Raw genomic sequence first — 26,474 nt, forward strand, 5'->3', positions numbered from 1 at the left:
GTGACAGTCTCACACTGCAGAAACCAAGGAGCTTTCTGTGCATTGACGCAGCGTCCATGCTCGTGTCTGGGGTTACTAGTCTCCGCTCACCTTCTCTGAAGCTGAACTCCAAGGAGCCCTCAATGCCAGGGCCATGAAGAACTTACGATCCGTATCCTAAGAGAATCCCTATTATTTTCATTCTATCCTAACTGTGAACCGAAAGCAAATGTGTTAGTGTCTTTACTGCGGGCATTGCTAATAATCAGCATCCTCCCGGTTGCTAGGTTGATAAAACGCCTTCCAATTATGAATCTTAAATAGAGCATTTTGCCTGCTCCGAAGCAATTTGCCTTTTGAGCTCAAAGAACCTTAGAATGCGGTTATCAGTCGGCCCCATTTAGGTAGACACTTGTTCTGGTGGCTCCAGGGAGTGTCCTTGATTAACAACCGCCAGTTGTTCACAAAGCATTGCTGCCAACACACTGTCATCGCTTCTGTCGCCTGCGCACACACTTCTATCTTTGTTTTTCCTTCTTCGACAGTGGGTGCTGTGAAATTTCCTGCACTTGCCCAGCACCTCCCCGATCTCAGAGGGGCTGTCCCCTTAGATCAATAGTGCGCTGTGAAATTTCCTGCACTTGCCCAGCACCTCCCCGATCTCAGAGGGGCTGTCCCCTTAGATCAATAGTGCTTGGTGTTTGTGTTCTGAGACTCCCTCAGTTTCCAGGCAGCACCTCGGAAGGCCATGTCACACTGCCCTTACACTGTGACGTCATTCCGGCCATACATTAGAGCACAGTTTCCCCAAAGCAGAGCAGAGGATGGGCATGCATCTGGGGGGAAGGCAGCTACCAAGAAGAGGAGATTTTAGTCTTTAAAAAATTAAAAAAAAAATTTTTAATGTTTTATTTATTTCTGAGAGAGGAGGGGAGGGGCAAAGAGACAGAGAGACACAAAATCCAAAGCAGGCTCCAGGCTCTGAGCTGTCAGCACAGACCAATGCGGGGCTCGAACCCACGAACCGTGAGATCATGACCTGAGCCAAAGTCGGATGCTTAACCGACTGAGCCACCTAGGTGACCCTAAAAAATTTTTTTTAATGTTTATTATTTTTGAGAAAGAAAGAGTGAGAGAGAGAGAGAGAGAGCCTGCAAGTAGGGGAGAGGCAGAGAGAGAGGGAAACACAGAATCTGAAGCAGGCTCCAGACTCTGAGCTGTCAGCACAGAGCCCAATGCGGGGCTCAAACCCATGAACCATGAGATTATGATTTGAGCCGAAGCCGGACGCTTGATGGACTGAGCCACCCAGGCACCCCAATATTTTATTCTTAGTATCTATTCATCCACCGCCACTCTCTGCCTGGCCTTGATTTCCTGGGATGATGCCTACTGAAACTCCAACTGTGTTCTGTTTTATTTTCATCTATGATGTGCTCACGTTCTGAGCAAGAGACAGAGAATGAGAAAGCCTTTCTTTTCTTTTTTTTCCCCAACTGTTTGGGCCAGTTTTATAGGGAGTAGAAACTAATGAAAATAGAATACTTTTGCCTGGTGAAGGGGATTAAGATGTACAAACTTCGAGTTGAAAATAAGTAAGTCACAGGGATAAAAAGTTCAACCTTGGGAATTTAGTCAATGATATTGTAAAACGTTGGTGACATATGGTACCTACATTTACTGTGATGAGCATCGCATAATGTAGCTGTCGAATCACTACGTGGTACACCTGAAATTAATAGAACATTGCATGTCAACTAGACTTCAGAAAAAATGGAAAAAAACTTTTGCTTTGAATTGCCAGTGTTTTTTTTTTAAGTGTGGCTTTTGACCTAAATTGGTCGAGTAATTGCATAGACCCAGCTTAAATCACTTTCAAACTCTGCAGGCAGTTATAATATAACCAGTTTTTGCATGTCACCATGCATAATTTTTTTTATCCCTCTCTTTCCTCTTTTTGCTTAGTTTTCTTTTCTGATCCTTTTATAAACAATCTAGAACACATGTGAGTGAGGCCAGAGAATTATGCACTCTACCTCCTCTGAATGCTTGGGAACACAGGAAATGGGCTCTTTTTATTGTGTATTTTAAAATATATTTAAAAAATTAAAATTTTTTTAAACATTTACTTTTTTCATTAGAGTTCTTGCTCTTATCCCAGAGAAGAAGATTAAAATTGTCTGTAATTCTACCTTTCAGAGGTAATCTCTTTTACCGCATTGGTGTACGGCAATATAATCTCTTATGAACAGAGAGAATTTGGTAAAAAGCTTTCCGCAAATTTTTCAAGTCAAATTTACTGGTGAAATGAAGCCAGGATTTGGTAGCAGATTGGCACATTTCCAACAATAGTTCCAATATTATTATTATTATTATTATTATTAATAAATTAATTCTATGTTATTCCTGAAAAGCTCAGGCCAGTTCTGATGGAGCTGTCTGGCAAGATTACCTAAATACACAATTCCAAGCTGCTAATTATGGTATTTGTGCTAAGTGTCCTGTAATGAAGATGGGAAAGCTTAACCTCAAAAAAGCAATAAGCTAAGAAAATGGCAAGATGACTGGATTTGGATAACAGAAGCACAAACCAATGTTCTCTGAGAAACGGCCACCTAGGGAAGTGTTTTTATTTTTATTTCATTAAAAAAATTTGTTTTAATGTTTATTTTTGAGAGAGAGACAGAGACAGAGTGTGAGCAGGGGAGGGGCAGAGAGAGAGGGAGACAAAGAATCTGAAGCAGGCTCCAGGCTCTGAGCTCTCAGCACAGAGCCTGATGAAGGGCTTGAACTCACGAACTGCGAGATCATGAGCTGAGCAGAAGTCACATGTGTAACCGACTGAGCCACCCAGGTGCCCCAGGTAGTGTTTTTAAGATCCTTCTTCAACGAATTGGCAGAATGCAATTTCTTTCATATTTTTGGTTGATACTTTCATTAAGAGTAAATATAATGCCTTCTTGGAAGGGTGTACACATCACCTTTCCTTTGAACAACTCGAGAATGTCAGCTTTCCCTTCTTTGTTCAATTAAGACAGCATCTTGCAAATCTGAACCCTTGGCCATAATTTGATAGGAAGAGAGCTAGCCTTTTTCCATTTTGTGCAGCCAGAGTGCGTACATACTTCCTGCAATGGGGGTTTTTGCAAATAAAAGCAGAGGTGCTGGGAGAGGTTCGCAAACAAAACACTTTCCACCAGTATCTTCCGGTGGAATTCAGTAACCCGATCAGGAAAAGAATGCCGCTGTTTTACCTAAGTTTTCTATCTTAGTTAACGATGCCACCATTCATTTATGGGGAAAAAAGAGTAAACACAACGGATCTTGTTGCCCTGGTCTTAACGCCCAAATAATGTGCCCTTGGGTCAGTGTCTAGGTCAAGATTGTGACTCAGGACTGGCTCCATTTGGGAAGCTAGGAGAAAGAGCCCCTGTTAACACAAAGAGGAAATTTAAGGGGCCAATGGGTGATCTGAACTGTGCCCGTGCTTGATTATGTCACATGTTTACAAACACAAACAATCCTGCCTCTACGCAATAGCTCCTCTCTTACAGGTGCTCCAGTGAAACAGTACTCAGCATCCCGCAAAACAGAAGCACCCAAGAACTGGGGTGTAAACCCTACGGACCGGCTGAAGCAGAACAGAGCACGAATGTAAGTGGGGTCCCATGCTGCTGGGGCTCCGGGCCAGGCCATGTTCAAAGAAACAGCAGCCTGACAGAAAATCCACATCAGAAGCCAACGCATCTTGCCCAGGCTCACAAGGAAACACTGAATAGCATGTTTCCCTTAAAAAGCCTCTTTAGATGACACTCCGCTTTCAAAGTCTCTGTCACTCCTGCCAGTGATGTCTCCCCGAATGCTGTCTTCTCTCTCTCCTCTTCTGAAGAGCCTTCTGCCCACAACCAGACCCAGTGGGTTCTTCTACCTCAGCTGTCCCTATCCTTACTCCCTGGCTTCTTTCTTCATCATTTGGACCCGCTTATCTGCTCTTGCTTTATTATTTCTTGTTTTCCAACTCCCCCGCGGAGAGGGTTCTGTACAACAAAGTTGAATCTGAAAACCTGTGACCAACCAATCAAGAATCCAGGGAAAACTTTTCGTTCTGCTGGAGTTACAAGGGACAAAACGATCGACTGACGGGATTCTGGGCATGCCCGCCTCCTGCAACTCTGTGACAAGTCACATTCTTCTCACCTGTCTCCCTACTGCCAAGACTATTCTCCAAGGGAGATGCTCTATGCCTTTGAAGAAAGCTTTCGCTTTACATGTGTTCATCATTCATATTCCACCAAGTCATCTAATAAGCATTTTGTGCCACGTGCTGGGTCACCATGATGCATAAGGCACATGCTACGATGGCAACATACACAACAGCTATTAGAATCTGTACTCTGTTCATCGTTATACATGGGGGACATGGTTAAAATGCTGTCTACATTACTCAGATGGGGAGAGGCTTCCTAAAGAAGAAATCTGAGTTAGAACATGAAGAACTTGGGAGGAAAAGGTGTTCAGAGAGAAGGAATAGCATTTGCAAAAAGCTCTCTTTGATGATCTAATAAGAGCAACGAGGGACAGGATAATTATCTTTGGATGTTTGGTGGATGCCCATGTGGAAGGCAGAAGAGCCTTGATTTGGGTTATTTCAGAGCTGAGAAATGGGATAAACAGGAGTAAGAGAAGTCTTGGGGCGCCTGGGTGGCTTAGTCGGTTAAGCATCCGACTTCGGCTCAGGTCATGATCTTGTGGCTTGTGGGTTCAAGCCCCGCATTAGGCTCTGTGCTGACTGCCAGCTCAGAGCCTGGAGCCTGTTTCAGATTCTGTATCTCTCTCTCTCTCTGACCCTCCCCTCCTCACGCTGCCCCCCCCTCAGAAATAAATAAAACATTTTTAAAAAAATTTAAAAAAGGAATAAGAGAAGTCAAATTCACTCAGTCTGAGAAAGAATTTTCTTCTACATGCAGCAACCTTACGGAAGTGATAAGAATAGTGAATACTTACGTAATACTTATTACATACACAAGCAGTCTTCTAAGTGATAAGTATCCTTTATAAAGAATAACCTATATGTCACATTAATTCCCCTGACTGTCCTCTGCTATCACTATCTTCAGTCTACGGGTACAAAAACTGAAGCGCAGAATGTCAGGTAACATACCTAAGGTGCCCAACCTTAGTGGCCCCTGGGTTTGAACCGGGGCCATCTGGCTCTAGCACCTGTGTTCTCAGCCCCTTGTCTACACTGCCAGTGTGAGACCATAGTACCTAACACCAAGATTTCCAAGTTACGGTTGGGGGGCCCTTCTGTAGGAAGGCCCTAAAAGAGTTTCCCACATCGAATAGGAGGCTGAGCTACATCCCTTTGAATGCCCCTTTCTCCTGGCAATCTGTGAGGCTGCTAACTCATCCCAAATCTTCCTGATAGATTCCTAACTCCTAACCATACTTCTCACAGTCTCCTTTTTCTCTTTCCCAATTCAAGAGCCAGACTTGCCAAATCATACAGCTCCCTCAGTCTTAGCTGCATGACTTTCCCTCCATACTCTCTTGTTCCCTCCCAAATCTTGGTTACACAGATCAACTTAGTGTTTCTAGAAAAGCCTTCCCACCTCCCCTCCTGCCTCTCAGCTTCTTTCATGTATGTCCTCTCCCTGTCTCCCCAACACCCTTCTGTAACTGCATCACCAAGATCCAGAAATCCATGCGGTGAAGAAGGCACTGGACTCTGAGACTAGAAGGGGAGAAGGGGGGCAGGGGGCAGGGGAACACGGCCGGCCATGCACGCAGTACTGCGGCCCATTCACGGCAGTATCTCTTTTGTGGACATTTTATCGTTGTGACTAAAAGCTCCTCAGGTTTTGAGAGCAAAGCAAGAGGAAAGAGGAAGAGGAAAACACTACCTCTGTGTGCTGAGCTTGGCCACTCAGGCCTGAAGAGCTTTTCGCTGAAGGGTCTTTCAGATTTGGCTCAAAAAGGGGGAGCCATTTCGCCTGTCTCCACAGAACCGGAAGAGACTTCAGATATTTCTGTTTGTCTTAGGAACAGCTGGTGGCTCCTATATGAATCTAATTAAGCATCCTCCTGGCTGCAGACACTTCAAGTTCTATTTTTAAGATTAAGAATGTTTCCCAAAATGTATCTCACAGACGACTGACTGGCTTCCGACATTTTATCCCCAACACACCATTTTGTGGCACAGCCTAAATCGCATTACAGAAATTACTCCAACCTGAAGCTTGGCCAAGTCAATAATATTGATTGATGAACGTAGGATGTCAACCGTCTGAATACAATGCTTCAGACCAGACTCATTGTCCTTTAACCTTGTCGTATTTGTGGCTAATGCCCCTTCCCTTGACAGCCCTTCCCCAAAATAATAAATGTCAGAGAAAATGAAAACTGATTGTATTTGCCTCAGTCAAATATAGCAAGATACAGCTGCATCTCCATCTGGAGCCTATGCGGGAATCGATTCTGTCACTGGAACCAGGGCGGGGTGGGTCTGTCCCTCACGTGCTCCCCTCCACAAGCACCTGACAGGGCTCTGCTCTGTCCCTTCTGCTGAGACCTGCAGCGTGACACTTCAAGAAAAAGGGAAGTGCAGGTCACAGGGTGCCCAATTGTGGAAAGTACAATTGTCAAAGAAAGGCAATTACTGTGAGGGAAACTTCAGGGCTCCTGTTGAATCTGTCTTTATGCTCATAAATATACTTGAACCAAGAGGTTCCTCTAGAACTCTGAGTGAGTCTCCTCATTCCTTCTGCTACTCTCTTTACAGGGTGTCATCGAGTGATGGGGGCGTCTGGGTGGCTCTGTGGATTCAGGTCCAACTCTCGATTTCGGCTCGGGTCGTAATCTTGGGATTCATGATTTCGAGTCCTGCATCAGCCTCTGTGGATGACAGAGTGAAGCCTGCTTGGGATTCTCTCTCTCTGCCCCCTGCCCTGCTTGCTTTCTCTCAAAATAAATAAATAAACCTCAAAATGGTTTTTTTAATAAGGTGTGATCAGGTANAAAGAGAAAGCATTTCAGCCAATCCAGAGTGGAAGGCTGCATATTAGAGGTCTCACATTCATCCAAACAGAGGGTGGCAGGGGTGAGGGACGCAGCACTAAGACTGAGAAAAGAAAGCAAAAAGATGGCACAGAGCCAGACGACAAGGCAAAGGGAAATAGTAAAAGAGCCTGAAATTCTTCCTCAAGAATTCTTTCTTCTCAGCTGAGTGGAGCCAAGATTTCCTATAATTATCCAGTCACAGGCTGGTGTGGCTATTAAGTGGGGCTTCTCCTTTGAAAAGAAAGGAAGGGAGAAGGGTGCTGGGCTGTAGTTGGGTCCCGTCTGGCCAGTGAGATGATTTCAGCAGATCTCACGAGCAGCTCTCCCAGGGCCAGGGCGGGCCAGTCTCAGAGCTCCTCCATTCCTGCCCAGAAACTTCCCAGAGGGCAAAAACGGTCTTCTAGGACCTCGCCAGTCCATGGACCAGAACGATTAGTGTGCGACGCTGACAAGCCGGCTCTGCTCTGGGTTGACATGGCAACACACCCTTCGCTTCTCTCTGTTTTCCAAGTTTCTGGGCTAATCTGTGAAAAGGAGCAGCTCTCGTATGTTCGAGAAAGGGTGAAAAACGAAGAAAATCTTTCTGCAGGCATAATGGAAGTAGAATCAGGCTAGGAGAGAGAGAGGAAGCAAGAGGGGCCAAAGAATAGGAGATCTAAATAAAACCCAGGGTCCAGTGAGGCCACTTCAAGAAGAAAGCAAGAGATATGTGCATGGGTGAAAAGGATCAGAGTCACTGAAAACCAAAGGAAGAGCAAGTAGAGTGAGGACAAGGCTCGAGCCGTCGTCATAATAGCCTGAACATCCCGTGATTGATGATTTGGCATCGTGGACTCAGGGGTCAAACTGGCAGCCAAAAGTGCCGACAACCATGTTATCCCTGGGTTTCTGCCAGCACGTGGGATTCATGTTGCAAACCATCCAACCACACACCCCAACTTCCTGCCCAGTAGACGACATGCCCCGTCCCAGCTGCCCCCCATTATAGTAAGAAAGGCCATCACCGATGCATTTCTCTCACTCATTCAGCCTCCCGACCAGCCCTGGGCCTTTCCCAGGCGGCCCTGCATGGTGTGTGTGGGGGGTGTCCCCTCCTCTTGAGAAGAGTAACAAACTCTTCCTTCAGAGGCGGTTGTCTCTGGGTCTGTCCTTGTATCATCCCTGATGAAAACAAAATGTGGGTACATTTAAAATAGCAACACGACGTCATTCTGGATCCTCGATAGCGTGTGTGCTTCTAAATGGTGCTGGCACCACAGTGGTCTGAGAGACAGACTCTGCGCTCACAGCCTACGTGATTCTGAAGGCGGAGTTTACAAACTGGCTAATTAGGATAACAGCCAACCTTGTCTGATGACTTGCAAACAGTGAGTGCTTCACAGGACTCAGCTCATTTCACCCTCAACCAGGTCTATGCGGTAAGTACCGTCATCATTCCCTTTTTATGCAGGAGCAAACCGACTCAGAGAGGGTGAGGAAGGAGTTCGAGATGATTCAGCCCGTGGGCAACGGAGCTCAGAGGCAGTCTGGCTCCAGTGGCTGGGTTTTTAATGTTATGTTTGTATTATATTGATTGTTTACTCAAACCCACCTGCTACACCTTTACATCTTGACTGCCACAGAGTCACATGCGTCAGTGAGTATTTAGTGGGCACCAAATGCATGCACTGCCTGACCCCAGGCACGAGGAGCGCCAATGAGAAGAAAAATAAGCCCTGCCAACTCCTGGGGAAGGTAATGAAAATATAACAATGTCAAGTAGCTTCGAGTAAGAACCAGCTGATAGACAACAGGAAGGGGGTAGGGCAATCACAGGCTTTGGGGAAGCTGGGAAAGTGTGAGTGTGTGTGTGTGTGTGTGTGTGTGTGTGTGTGTTGAGGAGGGGTAAATAGCTTGTACCTTAAAGCAAAGAGAGGGGTCGGGATGGAGAAGCGGGGTGAGGGCAGGGAGGGGAGGTGCTGAAGGCAGAAGGAAAGGCAATACAGGAAAAATACACATGGTATATTGACACTATGGAGTCATCCTTTTTTGTTTTAAGTTTACTCATTTATTTTGAGAGAGAAAGAGAGAGAGCGTGCATATGTGCAAGGGAGGGACAGAGAGAGAGAGAGGAGACAGAAAACTCCAAGCAGGCTCTGTGCTATCAGCACAGTATCTGACATGGGGCTCGAATCTGTGAACCATGAGATCATGACCTGGGCCCAAGACAAGAGTTGGATGCTTAGCCAAGTCACCCAGGAGTGACCCATTTTTTGAGTTAAGTGAGGGGTTAGGTTGAAGAGGTCTGGATCCAAGATGATGAGTGGTCTCACGGGGCATGTAGGGAATCTGGGGTACCATGAACAACCTGTAGCCTGAGGAGGGGAGCCTATGAGTTCACAGAGGAAGTTGGGGTGGGTGGAGGGAGCAGGGCCAGGAGACGGGAAGTCCCAGAGGAGAGGGCTGTAGGGTGCAGTGAGGTTGTGAGCAGCTGAAGGAAGGCAGGCATGGTGGGGGGGNCCAGAATGGGTGGAGGGCTCTCCAATCAGGATTAATGGTGTTACAGAAATCGCATGAAAGCACCAGTGAAGTTCTTGCCCTCCATCTTTATCCCAAGTCCTACTAGAGGTTTTAGAAGCTGCTGTTAGGTACTGGGGATTTTTAGTGATTTGGATTACTGACTTCGGATTACTAACTTATATTTGTCAGTACAGCTTTTATTTTAAGCGATTTTTCTGTTTAGGTTTTACTGGATGAATAAAAATATTGAGGAAAACAGAAAGGATGCATAGGTATTAAAAAAGAATATTCTAGGGGTGCTTTGGTGGCTCAGTTGGTTGAGCGTCCAACTCTTGGTTTCAACTCATGTCATGATCTCACAATTCGTGGATCAAGCCCCATGTTGGGCTCCACATGGACAGCAAGGAGCCTGCTTGGGATTCTCTCTCTTCTCTCTCTCTCTCTCTCAAAAAAAAAAAAAANTCCCCCTCTCTCTCTGGGCCCTTCCCCTCTCTAAGCTAAATAAATCAACTTAAAAAAAAAGACAGAGACACATTAGTAAAAACCAAGACAATACGAATAGAGTAGGACGTTAGTTAATCATTGTGTGTCGATATTGATTCATTAGCTGTAACAAATGTAACATACTAATTAAAAGATTAGCAACCGGGAAACTTGGCAACTGGCATCTCAGAACCCTCTGTACTATCTGTTCANACCTGCTTGGGATTCTCTCTCCCCCTCTCTCTCTCTGGACCCTTCCCCTCTCTAAGCTAAATAAATCAACTTTAAAAAAAAGACAGAGGCACATTAGTAAAAACCAAGACAATACGAATAGAGTATGGACGTTAGTTAATCATTGTGTGTCGATATTGATTCATTAGCTGTAACAAATGTAACATGCTAATTAAAAGATTAGCAACCGGGAAACTTGGCAACTGGCATCTCAGAACCCTCTGTACTATCTGTTCAATTTTTCTGTTAAAAAAAAAGCTTTCTAAATATAAAGTCTATTAGAAATGACTGCAGGAGCACTCTTTACATGGTTAGAGAACAGTGTTTTTTCAAAGCCTCCTAAAGACCCAAAAGTAGAAGTGTGGACTGAACACCAGGCTACCAGAAGTCCACAGCATGGGCCCTCCCTGAGTGGCTCTGTAGGGAAGGAACGTGCTGAGGGCAGTACCTGACCCAGAGGGAGAGCTCAAGGTATAGGTGTCATCATCTACCACTCCCTCTTTCTCACTTTATTTCATTCCATTACCCCATTCTGAGTCCAGATTTTGTTAAGGTTGAAGGCATGTGTTCAACTCCCTAGATACTAATAAGCTGAAGAAAGACTCACCGCCACAATCACCGTCATCATCAACCACCACTTACCCTGCATTTTAAAACAAGCACATCTAGGGGTGCCTGCGTGGCTCAGTCGGTTAAGTGTCTGACTTCGGCTCACGTCATGATCTTGCGGTTTGTGGGTTTGAGCCCCGGATCGGGTTCTGTGCTGACAGCTCAGAGCCTGGAGTCTGTTTCAGATTCTGTGTCTCCCTCTCTCTCTGCCCCCTCCCCACCTCACACTCTGGCTCTGTCTCAAAAATAAACAAACATTTAAAAAAAAATCTTGAAAACAAGCAGATCTATAAAGCATCTTTCTTGGAGAGCATTTTCTGAAATTACAACCCTGCTTGAATATATGTATCATTCTAGAAGCTCCACATTCTTTCTTTCCCGGGACACCAACAATGGAAAGAATTTTCAAAACAGACTCAACCACCACTCCCAGAACCACTGCCAGTAATACCAAAAAGTCATCACCCTGCACCAGGTTTCTCTGTGTTGACTGTACTTGCTCTTTCACAAGCTGAAGCCTTTAAGGGTAGACTGTCCACCGGAGCGGCTAACTGTGCAAGCGAAAGTCTTGGAGTCAGGGGTGCCTGGGTGGCTCAGCTGGTCAAGTGTGTGTTTCAGCTCGGTTCATGATCTCGAGGTTCACAGGTCTGAGCCCTGCGTCGGGCTCTGTGCTGACAGCTCAGAGCCTGAAGCCTGATTCGGATTCTGTGTCTCCCTTTCTTTCTGCCCCTGCCCTGCTTGTGTTCGTGTTCTCTCTCTCTCTCTCAAACATAAACATTAAAAAAAAAAGAAGAAGAAGGAAAAGAAAACCTTGGAACTCAATTCAGCTCTCAGAGGTGTGGAAGCAGAGAATACAGCAGTAGAAGAACACCATTTCTTCTTGCTCTCCAGTCGATCAAATAATAGCAAGAGGCTACATTACTAATCCGTACATTATGCAAAATACACCAGTAACTTAAATGTTTTGTCTTTGCAGGTAAGTCCATTTTTTAAAATATCGGTCATATAGACTACTTCTAATAAAACTAGATAATATTGACTGAGCACTTACTATGTGGCAGGCTCTGTTTTAAGCATGAAGTATTTTATTAACTCCTTAATCATCACACAGGTCTATGAGGTGGTTACTATTCTTATTCCCATTTTACAGATGGAACTGAGAAGCAGAGAAGTAACTTACACCAAGTCACACAGGATGGAGAAATCATGCCAGGACAGTTTAATTCCAGACCCCATCCTCTTAACTTCTGTACCATATAATACACATGTATCCTTACATATAATTGTGTGTACATATAAGCATGTATGTGCACACATTTATACAAATGCACAGACACCTACCCTTACTGCAAAACATTCTAAAATTAATACACTGTTAAATTTTTCATTATAACAGGTTCTGTTTCAGCTGAACCTCAAATCAAAATCACTGACTTTTTAAAGGTTTAGAACAACATTTGTAGGTAATGCTGTATATAGAAGACAGAAAAAAAATGGCTTGGGACTTAAAGATGATTTCTTAAGTAAAACGCAATTGTCATATCACTTTTAGCAGGTAGGAGCCTTTGAAGATTATTTGAATGTTATTTGGAAGGAGGAACCTCTCCCTTAGGACAACTGTGACCAGAGGTACAATATTTAAGCACAACTGGAAAATGTGAAATCCCTTTGGAGTTGGAGGGAAGTGGATTTCTCTAATGAATGCTATTTCTGATTCTTCCGAGAAAAATGATAAAGGCCAGATTGATTTTCTTTTGTAGGGACCGAGAGGCTTTCTTAAACCTCACACACAGGTAGCAGCCCTCTGACTTGGTATTTTGAGTCTGTAGGTCATAGTCACATCATTTTCATGAGCACATGCATAAGTATCCTGAGAAATAGATGTTGTTGGCATTCTGAAGCCATCTTTTTAAAGATTACTTCTAAAGTGATATATAATTTCAAATAACCTTACAGCAGAATTATTTTATTTCTATACTGCAGCCCCCTAAGTGAGGAAAGGCTCCATTTGCAGTGGCCAAAAGAACCGCAGAGAGAAGCATTTTTCCCCCAGAAATTAGAAGCATGGCCAAGCATGAGAGCTGGAGTCCTAGGAGAAGGCTGATCAAAAGAACAGATAGAAGGAAGATTAGAGAGAGTCTGAGATAAACAGAGCCCGTGAGGTTATTGGAAGATCATAGGCTGAAATGGTCCCCATGGTGGCCGAAATCATCCCCAGGGGTGCCTATCACAAATCTGCAGGTTTCCCCTCTGTGCTTAGGAGGACTGCTTTTGTTCATGTTACCATGGTGATACCAAGACTGATTCAAAGGGAAGTGTTTTCTCAAGTGTGGTGTGTACTGTATCTGTGTATTTCTCTACATGGTTGGATGTGGGGTGAGGCACATGTGTGCACGCATGCACACACAAGCCAAATCCAATCACAGATTCTTTTGCTGAGTAGATATTACACTCATTTCAAATTATTGACCTAATTTGAATCTTTCTTCTCGGGAGTGGGTCATGAGTTGGAGGGAGGAAGATTTTCTGTTATGCAGAAATTGTCATTGTAACTATAGGCCTCCCTGAGGCAAAAGTTCTCCCTTCCAAGAGTAAAGGTGAAAGACAGGGTGGAAAGAAGTGCCAGGCGGAGTGAGAGGACTATCTTATGGCATTTTCTTTTTTTTTTTTCTTTTCTTGTTTTTTTTCCCCCCCTTTGGTAAAGTCCATTGGAACTTGAGCAAGTCAGAGACAGCCTTCATTGTCTGCATAAGTGTTTCTAAAAGGAAATATTATAAAGAGGTAAGTCAGATCCATCCACTCTTAATTTCTCTATTAACGGAATCACCCGGTTGCGTCAACTGAAACCCTCAGTTATTCCTGCCTTTATCCTTGCTTCTGACCCCAGTATCACCAGCCATCCAGATGCCCAAATAATTCCCGGTCATGCTTGCCTTCTCCCCTTAGCTAGCTTCAATATCCATTCCGTCTCTAAGTCCAGGGCAGTTTCTTCTCAGAGTCTCTTAAATCAAACTTCTCTACATTCTCATAGTCAGAGCATTAATGCAAATCCCCATCATCTTTCCTAGGACGATTGCAGTAGCCTCTCAATGAGCTTCCGTGCTTCTGCCGTTCCCTAAGCCATCACTCACGTGCCACTAGATAGATTTTTCTGAAAGAGATACAGTCTTGTCACTCCTTCACTCCACAACATCCTTGGCAGAACATTCGAGGCCCTCTACCCTCACGTTCTGGGGCATTTCTCCGATTATAATGGAGAGACCAGCTGAGGTCAACATTCCATTTTGAGACTTAGCCAAAATTTAGCTCGAGGCCTATCTTGGTTCCTGAGGAAGGCTTATGTTCCTCCGTGAGATTTTTCCTAGTTTCTAGGGTTTGTATTCTCTTGGTCTCAACTCACTCTCACTGATTTATGGCATTAACACATCATATTGACAGGTTATTTTGTGGGAGGCACCACGTAAATATTTTACACATTTTTTTTCATCAAACACTCACAACAACCCAATCAGGTTGTAGCTGCTGTTCATCATGTTTTCTGGACAAGGAAACTGAGGTTTGGGAAGAAACATGTCCAAAGGTACCAAGACAATAAGTGGAAAGGAAGTGGGCCGTCAGATGTATCCGACTCTACCATTACTCTGTGCTTTTTCTTCATATTTTGAGCATTCATTTATTCATTATCTGAGAATGAGTGCCTCTTGCATCAGGTACCATGCTATGAAAGGGGGCAGATGTTGGGAAGAGTAAGAAATGAATCTGCTCCTAGAAGGAAAGAGAAGCATTCAGCATCTCAAGAGCAAGGGGAGCCCCAAACGCACATGGGTGTGAGCCAGCATGGCCCAGCTCCAGAGGCCCAGGCTCGCCCGTGCTCTTCCCAAGATCTCTCTTAATGTCCCCTCTTCTCTCCACCTTCATCCAGCATTCTCTTCCAATATACCAGCAACTGTCCTCCACCCTAGGTGGGCCAGTTTGTTCTGCATATATGCCAGAACATTCTCACGTCTCTGGCTGTCATCACCCTGATGTGTTCCTGCTTAGAACATTTTCTGTCTCCTTTCATTCTAATCTTCAGCACCCATCTCCAATCCCACCTCCTCAAAGAAGCCTTTCTAGATGACTCCTGATGTCAATGATCTCTCCTGTTCAAGTAGTGACTTAACAAATTTTGTTGAGTCATTTTGGCTGCCGGTCATTTTCTATTTGGCCCCTAATCCATTGCTTTGTGTCAGGCCTTTTTTCTCTCCTTGGGATCCTTTGCAAAATTCACCCCTTTTCAGTGGGAAGACAGCTCAGCACCTCACTCAACAGTGGAGGCTGTTCAGCTGAACAAGCTCAGATTTGAATCCCAAGCTCCCTATTAACTGTGTGTCTTAGAACATTTATGCAACTTCACCAAGTCTCAGTTTCTTTATCCCTAAACTGATGATAGTAACAGGGTCTACCTCTGAGAGTTGACATGCAGATTAATGAAGGTAAAACTTGAGAGCAAGGTAAGAGACACACATTCCAGAAACACAAAGGATGGAGTCACGCTACGAGATGATAATCACTATGCACATGTCGTAGAGAAAGTCATAAAAAAATAAAGCCCAGATTACATCACAATCTGGAGAGAGAGCTCTCCATACAGAAACAAAGGAAAACATGTGACCATGAGCAAACTTCCACTGTTAGGATTTCTAACCATCTGAAAGGCTGAGATGAGTTATGTACATAATATAGAGGTCAGCTGGGTCACCTTGTTTGAACCACACGTACTTCTCATGGACTCCAAGAAGCCCATGTCTGTCCCCAAGACTTCTCTCAGTTCCTTGGGGGCTTAGGTGTTCGTGAATCACCATGGCCCTGAATTCCAAGCTCTGAATAAATCCTCTGCTGCCTCAGTTCCCGTGCCTTCTCAGTGTTTTCTTAATTTCCTTTAAATGAATTTCTTACACAACCAGGGCATTTACTGAAAGTCTAGAAGAAGATGTGTATAGAGATAGACATAATAGAAGATTTCTATCACTGAAAGTCAAACTGCTAAAAATCTAACACTAGAAAATCCTTTTTAAAAGATGTTTGTTTATTTTGAGAAAGAGAGAAAGAGTGAGAGAGAGAGCATTAGTAGGGGAGTGGCAGAGAGAGAAGAAGAGAGCAAATCCCAAGCAAGCTCCACGATGTCAGTGCAGAGTCTGACATAGGGTTTGGCACTTGCAAACCATGAGGTCATGACTTGAACCAAAATCAACAGCTGAATGCTTACCCAACTGAGCCACCCAGGTGCCCCTAGAAAATCCTATTCTCAAAAGAGCCAAGGTCATTTCCATGGCTTGAGTTGGAGCTTCCCTTCTACTCACCTAGTCTTTCACTTCTCTCCCCACCGTTACTAATGTTAAATGGAATTCTTCCTAATACACAAATGTTCACCAAATGCTCTCTCTACTCTTACAACATCTATACCCTTAAAGCCTTATCTGAAAAAAAATTTTTTTTAATGTTTATTTATTTTTGAGAGACAGAAAGTGAGAAAGCATGAGTAGGGGAGGGGGAGAGAGAGACACACACACACAGAAATCTGAAACAGGCTTCAGGCTCTGAGTTGTCAGCACAGAGCTTGATGTGGGGCTCGAACTCATGAGCTGTCAGGTTGTAACCTGAGCTGAAGTCAGACAATTAACTGACTGAGCCACCCAGCCTTATCTTTTCCTTCGAAACTCATCAAGGTATTTTTTTCAAGCAGAGACAATTACCTTTCTAAGAGGAACTCTGATCTCTGCTACTATTTCATTAATTAAAACCACAGCTAAATAATTGTGAAGTTATCCATCCTAATTAGACACTGACATCTCTGCTACTGTCATTTGGGACACAACTAGGCCACTTATGAACACATCCATAAAATGAGGTGATTGAGGGGCACCTGGGTGGCTCAGTCAGTGAGCGTCCAACTCTGACTCTTGGTACAGCTCAGGTCATGATCCCAGGGTCGTCAGATGGAGCCTCACGTTGGGCTCTGTGCTGAGCGTGGAGCCTCCCAAGATCTCTCTCTCTCTTCCCTTCTGCCTCTCTCACCCGTTCTTGCTCTCTTTTTCTCTCTAAAAAATAAAACAAAATAAAATGAGCTGACTGAGATGACAGCCGGTGTCTACCACACCACAGGTGTGTATATATACAGCTGAGTGATGTAAAAACGATTACATCTATACACACGCGGCTGGGGAGCCCACATCTCCCTCAGACATAGAACCATGAAGTTACACAAATCATCACAGTAAATCAGAAACAAGCCCAAGCTTTTAATTCATAGACAACCCACTCAAGAGGAATGTAGTCTTATCTAGCCCTCAAGAGAAAAGGTGAAGAACTAACAGCTAAGTTATTAATGAAGCAATCTCAGCAGTTAGACCAGCACGTATTTATGATGTCATACAGTTTCTTTGGGAGAGGGAGTGGTGGAGCTCACTGGTTCGACCTCAGTCTCCTCTGAGAATGTTGGACTGCAGTCATCTGAAGGCTTGGCTGTGGTGGGGGCACCTGCTTCCAAGATGGCTCCTTCATGTGGCTATTGGCTATAGGCCTCAGTTCCTTGCAGGTTCTGGGGAGAAGTCCCTCACCACACAGACATCTTCACAGGACCACTTTTGTGTTCTCTTGATAGGGCTATTGGCTTCTCTGAGACTGATAGATGAGAGGGTCTAGGGTAACTACAACTTTCCTGATTTAGTTTCAAAAGTCTCATGCGATAGCTTCTGCCTTATTTTATTAGTTAGAATCAAGTCACCATTTTCAACCCACACTCAAGGGAATTGGAATTAGGCTCCATCTTTTAAAGTGAATGTTACAGAGCATGAACATATTTAAAAGCACTGTGTGGAGAATACCCTTAACCTCAGAAAGGGGCACCTGGGTGGCTCAGTTGGTTAAGTGTTCGACTTCGGCTCAGGTCATGATCTCATGGTTCGTGGGTTTAAGCCCTGTGTCGGGCTCTGTGCTGACAGCTCAGAGCCTGGAGCCTCCTTCTAATTCTGTGTCTCCCTCTCTCTCTGACCCTCCCCTGCTTACGCTGTCTCTTTCAGAAATAAATTAAAAAAAAAAAAGCTTAAAAACAAAACAAACAAACATCTCAGAGAACCACCCAAAGATAACTTCAGGTGAAAACTGAAACAAATACTACAACATTTACGGAGGACTCATTCTTCTGTCTCTCTCACAAGTCCCTGAAGAATCCTGTCCCTGTTCTATAGGGAAAATCTGACAGAGATGGATAGGAGACAGGATGGAGGAGAAGAAAGTGAATATGGGGCATGCCGATATTTAATATTCTATGCCATCCAGAATTATGTCAGAAGCAGAGTGAGATTAATTAGAGAATTAAATCTCTTTTCTTGTTCTACTCTTTCCCCCTCCAAACCCTTGTCCTTAGCCACAGAGGCTATCGAATGACACAGAGCATTTTTTCCTCCATTATTCTTCACGCTAAGGACCCATTAAGCAGCATCGATACTTCCAGGGATCAAACAATCAATCATTTCTTTCTCTGCAACGGGGCCAGAGTGATCACACATTTTGCTCAGCTTGGTAAAGGCTATGGCTCAGGAGCGAGCACACACATGATAAAAATACATCCCAATTGATACACAGCTATTATTAGAACTGGTATTTACTGAAATAGTTTGTGTTACCATATTGCATTTACTGTGTTGAGTCAAAGAAGGAAGGTTTAGTTCCAAAAACAGATTTCTTTTTTTGAGGCTGGTAAGCTGCTCTGATTTACATCTGTAGTTTATAGTCACTGTTTCCTTCTCCTCTTAGAAATAAATATCCTTCTCTCTTGTTTGTTTCAAGTATTCATTTAAAGTGAAGAATTCTAGTTTTAAACTAAGACCTAAAATCAGAACTCCATATGTTTAAAAAAAAAAAAAAAGAAGGGAACTGGCCTAATAGATTAATTCACAGATGTTTGCCAAAGACCTTAAGTATCGTGAAACAAGGTCTCAAATGAGAGGAGGGTGGCCAAAGGAATTTTTTTTCCAGGGCCAATGACGCTTAGATCAGATTCAGTCCTGATTTCAAGGATGAATAAAGAGATGGAGGACTCAGACTTAGGACAGTCATGCTGACCTTTCTTACGTGAATTCCATCAGGTTTCTGCTTTCACCTCTGGCGACTGCATTTAATACCATTTTTTATATATATATATATATATTTTTTAATTTTATTTATTTCTAGGAGAGAGAGAGAGAGAGAGACAGCGTGAGCAGGGGAGGGTCAGAGAGAGAGGGAGATACAGACTCTGAAACAGGCTCCAGGCTCTGAGCTGGCAGTCAGCACAGAGCCCGACGCGGGGCTCGAACCCACGAACCGCGAGATCATGACCCAAGCGAAAGTTGGACGCTTAACCGACTAAGCCACCCAGGCACCCCTCAATACCATTTTAAAATGAAGTAGAAGGTCGCTTGCTAAGTCAAAGTATCTTCATACTTTGTTTTTTATCTTTGTTTTTATACTTTGTTTGTATCTTCATTCTTTGTTTTTATCTTCATCTTGTTTTTTAGATGTGAAATCTCATTTATGCTGCTAGGGACTGAAGCTATAAGCCTAGCTCCGGCTGTGGAGCAAAAGATAGAAAGGAAGGAAAGAATGGAAGAGCATGGAAGGACTTATGGTATCTGTGTGGTCCCCTTTGATGACTGTAGCCCCTGAGATAGAAGTCCAGATGGAAAGTGAGGGTAAAGGGGCACTCCAGTGAAGGAAGACCACCTGAAGATGATCGTGTCCCTCAAATAGCACCATCACCATATCTGGTGGGAAGTGAAGGTTCATTATGTATTTTGTGAGCAAAATAACTTCGATCAGTTTGGGAGAAATGAACAGTGTGGTTGCGCTAGGTCCCAAAAGATGAATATATTTCTCCCCAAGTATAAATTAGATATCTTGGAGAAATCTCAGCTATTCTAGGAATTAGGAGTAGATGTCATTCCTGTAGGAATAACAACAATATTTTGGAATTTCATGGAGTCTCCCTTACCCCACCCCACCACACACATTCCTCATCAAATTTCAACCCTGTAAAAATGTTTATTATTTAGGGATAATAATCCTGCACAGGCTCCTGAGAGAGAATATGACAAATACAGAAAAATATAAAGAAAGCCAAAAACAACTATAATGACTTTACCTAAGAGCAGACATTATAAACATTTTGTCCTATTTTCCACCAGTACTTAAACAATTTTTTCTTAACGCTTCTTTATTTTTGAGAGACACAACGCGAGCAGGGAAAGAGCAGAGAGAGAGGGAGACACAGAATCTGAAGCAGGCTCCAGGCTCTGAGCTGTCAGCATAGAGCCCAATATGGGGCTCAAACTCACCAACCATGAGATCATGACCTGAGCTGAAGTTGGACACTTAACTGAGCCACCCAGGCCCCCTTCCCATAGTACTTTTTTAAAGCACCTTGTTATATAGCAAGAACAAGACTACAAGTAAGCCTTTGCCTCCTGCTTTTTAGAATTTAAAAAGAATTACATTTTATTCTTACTAAAAAGCAGATACATATTCCTGGGAGAAAATCTGAAAACCACTAGAGAAATACAAAGAAGTGAAAGATCACTAGGCATCTTAATCACTGCTAATATTGGGGTGACCTTCCAGGATTTTCTTTTTCTTCTGGTCCTTAACAAACCTGTAGATTCACATAAGAGAGTGGAGTTATTCCTGAGGTGTTCAAGTACCATTTACTCAAGATTTGAGTGTAAAACCCCTGGAAAAGTCAAGTAGTTTAATACAAGTGAAGTGGATTTCCTGGCGGGGACGTGCTGTACTATCTGGAAACAAAGATGTTTCTAGAGTTTCAGCCCATCTGTTCCAGGTGGAGCCTTCATGTCCATGCTTTAAGAGAAGGGCTGGGCCAAGGACAGGACAGTGGGACATAACAGACGACACGGGAATGAACACTCGAGGCTAAGAGGCAGCTTGAAAAGACATGAATTGGCCGCGATGGCCAATTCTCATCTGCTGCCTCTGATACCAAAAATTCTATTTAGCTAATCAAATTTATATCGAACAACAGCAAGATTACGCTAACCAACGGCTCCTGCTTTTCTCCCAGGGGACTCTCCCTATTTCTCTAAGCGAGGATGGCGCATATTATTGCCAAGAGGAATTAAACTCAAAGGTCTCACAAAAGCAGAAATAGAAACCAAATGCTGGTTAATTGGGATTTCACATTTTAATGAAATACAATTTTATTAAGATAGTTTCCAGGAGGCATTGAGGTGCAGAAAAGGCACAAATGCAACTCTCCCACGTGTTTTCTGTGATCACGGGCAAGTCGCAGGCTCTTCCAGAGGGTCTGGATTTTTCTCAGTAGAGCCAGGGCTGCTGATGCCTTCTCTGCATGTACCTATGGCTCACATCGGCTGACAATGCGAAGAGCCTTTCACACCCAAGGGTATGAATGTTTGTTCATTCCTCATTTTACATTCACGGACTGCCTCTCACAAGAGCAGGTGTGATGTACCGTGGGGCAATGGTCATGTACACCTGTGTCACTGTGGGTTTGTTTTAACATGGAAGACAATTACGGCTCATTGCCAGTCTACAGAGTTAGAGACAGAAGGAAAAGAGCGATTTAAGGTAGGGAAGATGTTTTAGCTATTTATATTCAGTAAAAGAAAATTTGAACTGGGTGGGGAGTGGGTAAGAGGGATGGGTAAAATACATGAAGGGGATTAAAAGCACACTCATTGTGATGCGCAGAGAGTAATGTACAGAACTGTTAAATCGCTATCTTGTACACCTACGTGTTCACAGTACTGGAATTAAAATAAAAATTTAATAAAAAAGAAAAAAAAGAAAATTTGATTACAAATGTAATGCACCTTTTTCATTACAAAGTAGAATAATACATACGTATATGAAGTAAATGGCAAAACTGGTCCCATCCCTCATCGCCGAGACTTTTCCAGAAAGGATGCTGTTACCAATTGTGTGAACATGCTTCCAGACTCTTTCTATTCATCACAGGCACATAAATACAGAGGCTGGTGTTTTCACATGATCTGCTCAGTACTGTGGGACATCCTTGGGCTCATGCCCCAGGGTGGCATCTCGTGTTTTCTAAGCAGCAGTGATCACTTTCCCTCAGTCAGATGAACAGTAATGGAACCGACCAGTCTGAGGAGAGAAAGACATGCAGAGGCGCAGGCTTCACATCCTATCAGAGGAACTAGGAGCAAATAAACGTATTAAGCTCTTGTGAGACTCATTAACTTCATCTGTAAAATGGGCGAGAGAAGACCATGACGCCACCCTCCCCACCCCACCATGGCATTTCTGTGAAGCCCAGTGAGTTAATATACATCAAAGCCTCTCACGAACTGTGAAGGAAAACCTGACACTGCCTTCTATGTAGCCCTGTGTGGGCTGAGAGAGGGAAAGAGCAGGGCTGATGTGAAAGCAGGCACATTGTGACTGTTTAGATGCCACACGGTAATGTTTAATGCCAAAGCTCTGGGCGACTCCATGATGAAAAGTCATGACGACTAGTTCTACACTCAAGCTGATTGCCTTAGTATTTCAATTTCAGTCGGTTCCATATTGACAGAACTTCAAAAGCCTTTGTTCTTTTCTTAGGGTGGTCTGTTGCTCACGTAGGCAGAAAGCATTGGATTTAGAGGGCTCTACTTTATTAATCAAGAGGAAAAAGCAAGAGGCTATTTTCCTGTCTGCCTTATGAAGATAAGACTGAAATGAAACTGGGCTCTTTTTTTTTCAGTAGCCTTCAGAGAGGTGGGCTGGCAAAGGACCTAGATCACTTAATGAATGGTTAATGCCAGTGAGAGGTGGAAAGATAAGAGCCTGAAGAAAAAGTCACCTAGAGATCAGATTAATATCCGTGCTCCCTCATGCAATACTGAGGCATCGAGCTTCTTATTAAGACAAGGCTGGGGTGCCTGGGGAGCTCTGTTGGTTAAGCTTCTGACTCTTGGTTTCAACTCAGGTCATGACCTCGCGGTTTCCTGGGTTTGAGTCCTGCATTGGGCTCCACACTTACCGTGCAGAGCCTGCTTGGAGCTCTGTGTCCCCCTTTCTCTCCGCCCCTCTCCCACTCACACTGTCTCTCTCAAAATGAATAAACTTAAAAAAATCCTTCAAAAAGCTGGGATTTCCAGCTTTTCTTCAAAGAGAAAAAAAAAAAAAAAAGACAAGGCTATCCCATCCCTCCTGACAACAAGATAGATTTGACTTTGCCTTCAGGATGGCCTGCATCCAACTCCAGGTCACGTGCTCATTTGCACATGACACCCACCAATGTTTCCTTAGACTTTATTCTTGAATTTGGCATTGAATAGAGACCAAGGCAGGAGTGCCTGGCTGGCTCAGTGGGTGAAGCTTGTGACTCTTGGTCTCGGAGTCTTGAGTTCAAGCCCCACGCTGGGCATACAGATTACTAAAATAATAATAATAATACCAAGACACAAAAGTAGGCCTTTGAACTTTAGGAGGGAAGAAAGGAAGCAGGGTGGCTTCAGTGTCCCAACTCATTAAAGAGACATGCCCCACATCCCACCAACTACCAGGGGCTCCTTCGTCAAAAGAAGGGGTATTTACTGTCGCTGAGACCAATGCGATGCAAGGCTGCAGAAGCAGGGTCCACAGACACCCTCTAGGGATTCAAATACAGGCCAAACTAAAGGTCAGGTTGGTGCACTTTGAGATGAGCAGAAGGCATTTGCTCGCCAGCTTGCTGCTCATGAGGTTAGTTGTGTTGGCAGTTCATTAAGCAAATTTTCCACTTTTTTGATTCTATCCTCAGAAATCAACCTTACATTAACTCATTGGATCTTTTAAAAAATGTTTATTTGTTGTGAAAGAGAGTGAGCATGCACATGTGCATGTGTGAGTCGGGGAGGGGCAGAGAGAGGAGAGAGAGAATCCCAAGCAGTCTCCACGCTGTCAGCAAGGAGCCTGATGTGGGGGTTCATCACACTGCCGTGAGATCGTGACCTGTCAAAACCAGGAGTCGGATGCCTGACCGACTGAGCCACTAAGGTCCCCTAGTAACTCACTGGCTTTTAATCAAAATTCGGTAAATCAGCAAATTGCCCAAGCAAATGACCTAACTTGAAGCTCTCCGCCCCACTCTGTTCTTATGGCTAAGGATTATTTTTTACCTCTTGCCAGTTGCTGACACCTGGAAAATTCTCTAAAAATATACTGAGGCTTCCTCAACTGGGAAAAAACTGGGAAAATGTTTTCTTCTTTTTTTTTAATTAAAAAATGTTTATTTATTTTTGAGAGAGAGAGAGAGGGAGGGAGGGAGGCAGACAGAGAATCCCAAGCCAGCTCTGAGTGCTCAGTGCAGAGCCGGACTCAACTTTCAAACCCATGAACTGTCGAGATCATGCCCTGAACCGAAATCAAGAGTGTGATGCTTAATCCACTGAGCCACCCAAGCGCCCCTGGGAAAATGTTTTCTGTGAGCAAACAGCAGCCCTTCCCATTTTTGTCAGGAACAAAAATCCAGGCTCCAGAGAATTCTGCTAGCAGTAATGATATTCTGCTGCTGCTTGTGGGCCTGGCTCTGGNCAGAACAGCAAAGTTTTCGTTAACTGGAGAACCATACTCTTATCACAAATTTCAAGACATTTCTCTGCTTTAAATCTCAGGTGTGCTATTTGTTCTGCTGGCTCAGGAACAACTTCCAAACCCATTGTTCAAGTGTCCTCGGGATGAAGAAGACTAACCAGCCCATCAACGGAACAATAATTTCCACTTACGGGGGGGTGGGAGGGAGGAAATACGTCTTGCCAATTCAGTTCATATTTTCCCAAACACATTTGTACAACGCTTTGCCCTGAATAATCTGTGATGTACAGACTATAAAGTAAAAGCCCCTGCGTGGAGTGACTAACGAGGCAGAGGCAAAGCGGCTAACAAGAAGAGCAAACACAAAAAATAAAACATGCGTCAGGTGCAGTGTCAATCACAGGAGATTGTTTTTCACAGCTCATCACCAAAGATTAAAGGCTGGATCTTTAAGGTATGTGAAAGAGGGCATCTTTTAACAAATTTAAGGCAGGCGAGAAACCAGTGTGGTGGTTTAGGGGAAAATAGAGATCTGGAGTCATACTTGAGGTCAAGTACCCTTTCTCCCATGACTTCGTTTAGTCTCGGGAGGTCACCTGACTCATTTCTTAGCCTCATTTCCACCATATGTAGATGGGGATGTAGGAAACAACAGCTCTCCATCCACCTTGTTGGGATCTAGCGAGAAGCAAATGACATACTGGACATGAAGTTACTGCCCAGTGCTATATGAACATTAGTATTTCTAAAAGAGATCATATGAAAGAACAGAGGTGGAGAGCTGGCAGGTGGGACTGTGGCATGTGAGAGCCCCTTTGGGCTACCTCCCACATCCCTCATCCTAGTTCCGGGGGCCAACTTATCACACCTTTCCAGAAGGGTGCAGAGAAGCCTTTGCGGGGCATGCTACTCAGCTGTGGAGCTAGCCAAGGCCCTGGAGCTTTCCTCTGGTTCAGGATGAGAGCCCCCCTTCGTTGTTTTTATGGAAAACTCACAGGTGTTTGAACTTCAAACTGTTAACTGAATTAGCAACGGACTAATTAATTAAGGGCAGTTGGAGCATCGGTGAGATGAAGTAAATGGCTTTGAGATTCTTTGCGACTTTAATTGGGGCCTAGAGGGGCAAAGTAGTAATCTGAAATAGTGTTGTTGTAACTGTGGCTGGATACTCTGTTCCAATTACTTTGGGGCTTCAGGACAAAGTAGAGAAGAAGGAAAAAGTACAGAGAAAATAGAAGAACGGAGACACCCCAGTAACAGCAAGAGTGCATTCTGACTTGGCAAAGCAAGGGAGTATCACGTCCCTCCTTCTACAACTCACCTGTGCCACGTACTCAGGCTTCCTGAGTCCCCAAGGCCATGGCTGACTGATCACCTCAAGAGGCATAGCAACCTAAGTGCATAGACATATATACCTTATACGTGCCTTCTCTTCCAGGAGCCAAGACCATTCCTAAGGAGGATGCCCGGGCTTTGTGGGCCAGGAAATGAATTTGGACTTGAGGTCTTTTATTTTTTTTTTCTGAGAGAGAAAGAGAGAGAGAGAGAGAGAGAGAGAGAGAGAGAGAGAATCCAAAACAGTCTCCAAGGTCTGAGCTAGCTGTCAGCACAGAGCCCAATGTGAGCCTCGTACCCACGAGCCGTGAGATCTTGACCTGAGCCAAAGTTGGATGCTTAACTGATTGAGCCACCCAGGCCCCCCTGGACTTGAGGTCTTAAGCTGAAGTTTAAGGTTCTTTCCAGTCCTAAATGTCCGTATGACATCAATGCTTGTGATCTACTCAGAGTGTGATACTGGGCTAAGCTTTGAGCACTGGGCTTAGGTGTGGGCAAAGAGTAAAGCTCAGTGAAGATTCAGGGTTCTCTATGAGGCTGTCACCAAAATGAAGACCCCAAAATAGAAGCGTGGGTCCTCAGGAGATGAGGTGTAGAAACCCTCCTGGCCTCTCTAATGGGCTCTCCTGGGCATGTACCCCCAGGCACATGAGCAGTCCCTAAGCCTGGCCATGCACCAAGCTGGGACCTTTATTTTAAAA

This window comes from Crocuta crocuta, unplaced genomic scaffold (genome assembly GCF_008692635.1).
Source record: "Crocuta crocuta isolate KB4526 unplaced genomic scaffold, BGI_CrCroc_1.0 scaffold213, whole genome shotgun sequence".
Classification (NCBI taxonomy): domain Eukaryota; kingdom Metazoa; phylum Chordata; class Mammalia; order Carnivora; family Hyaenidae; genus Crocuta; species Crocuta crocuta.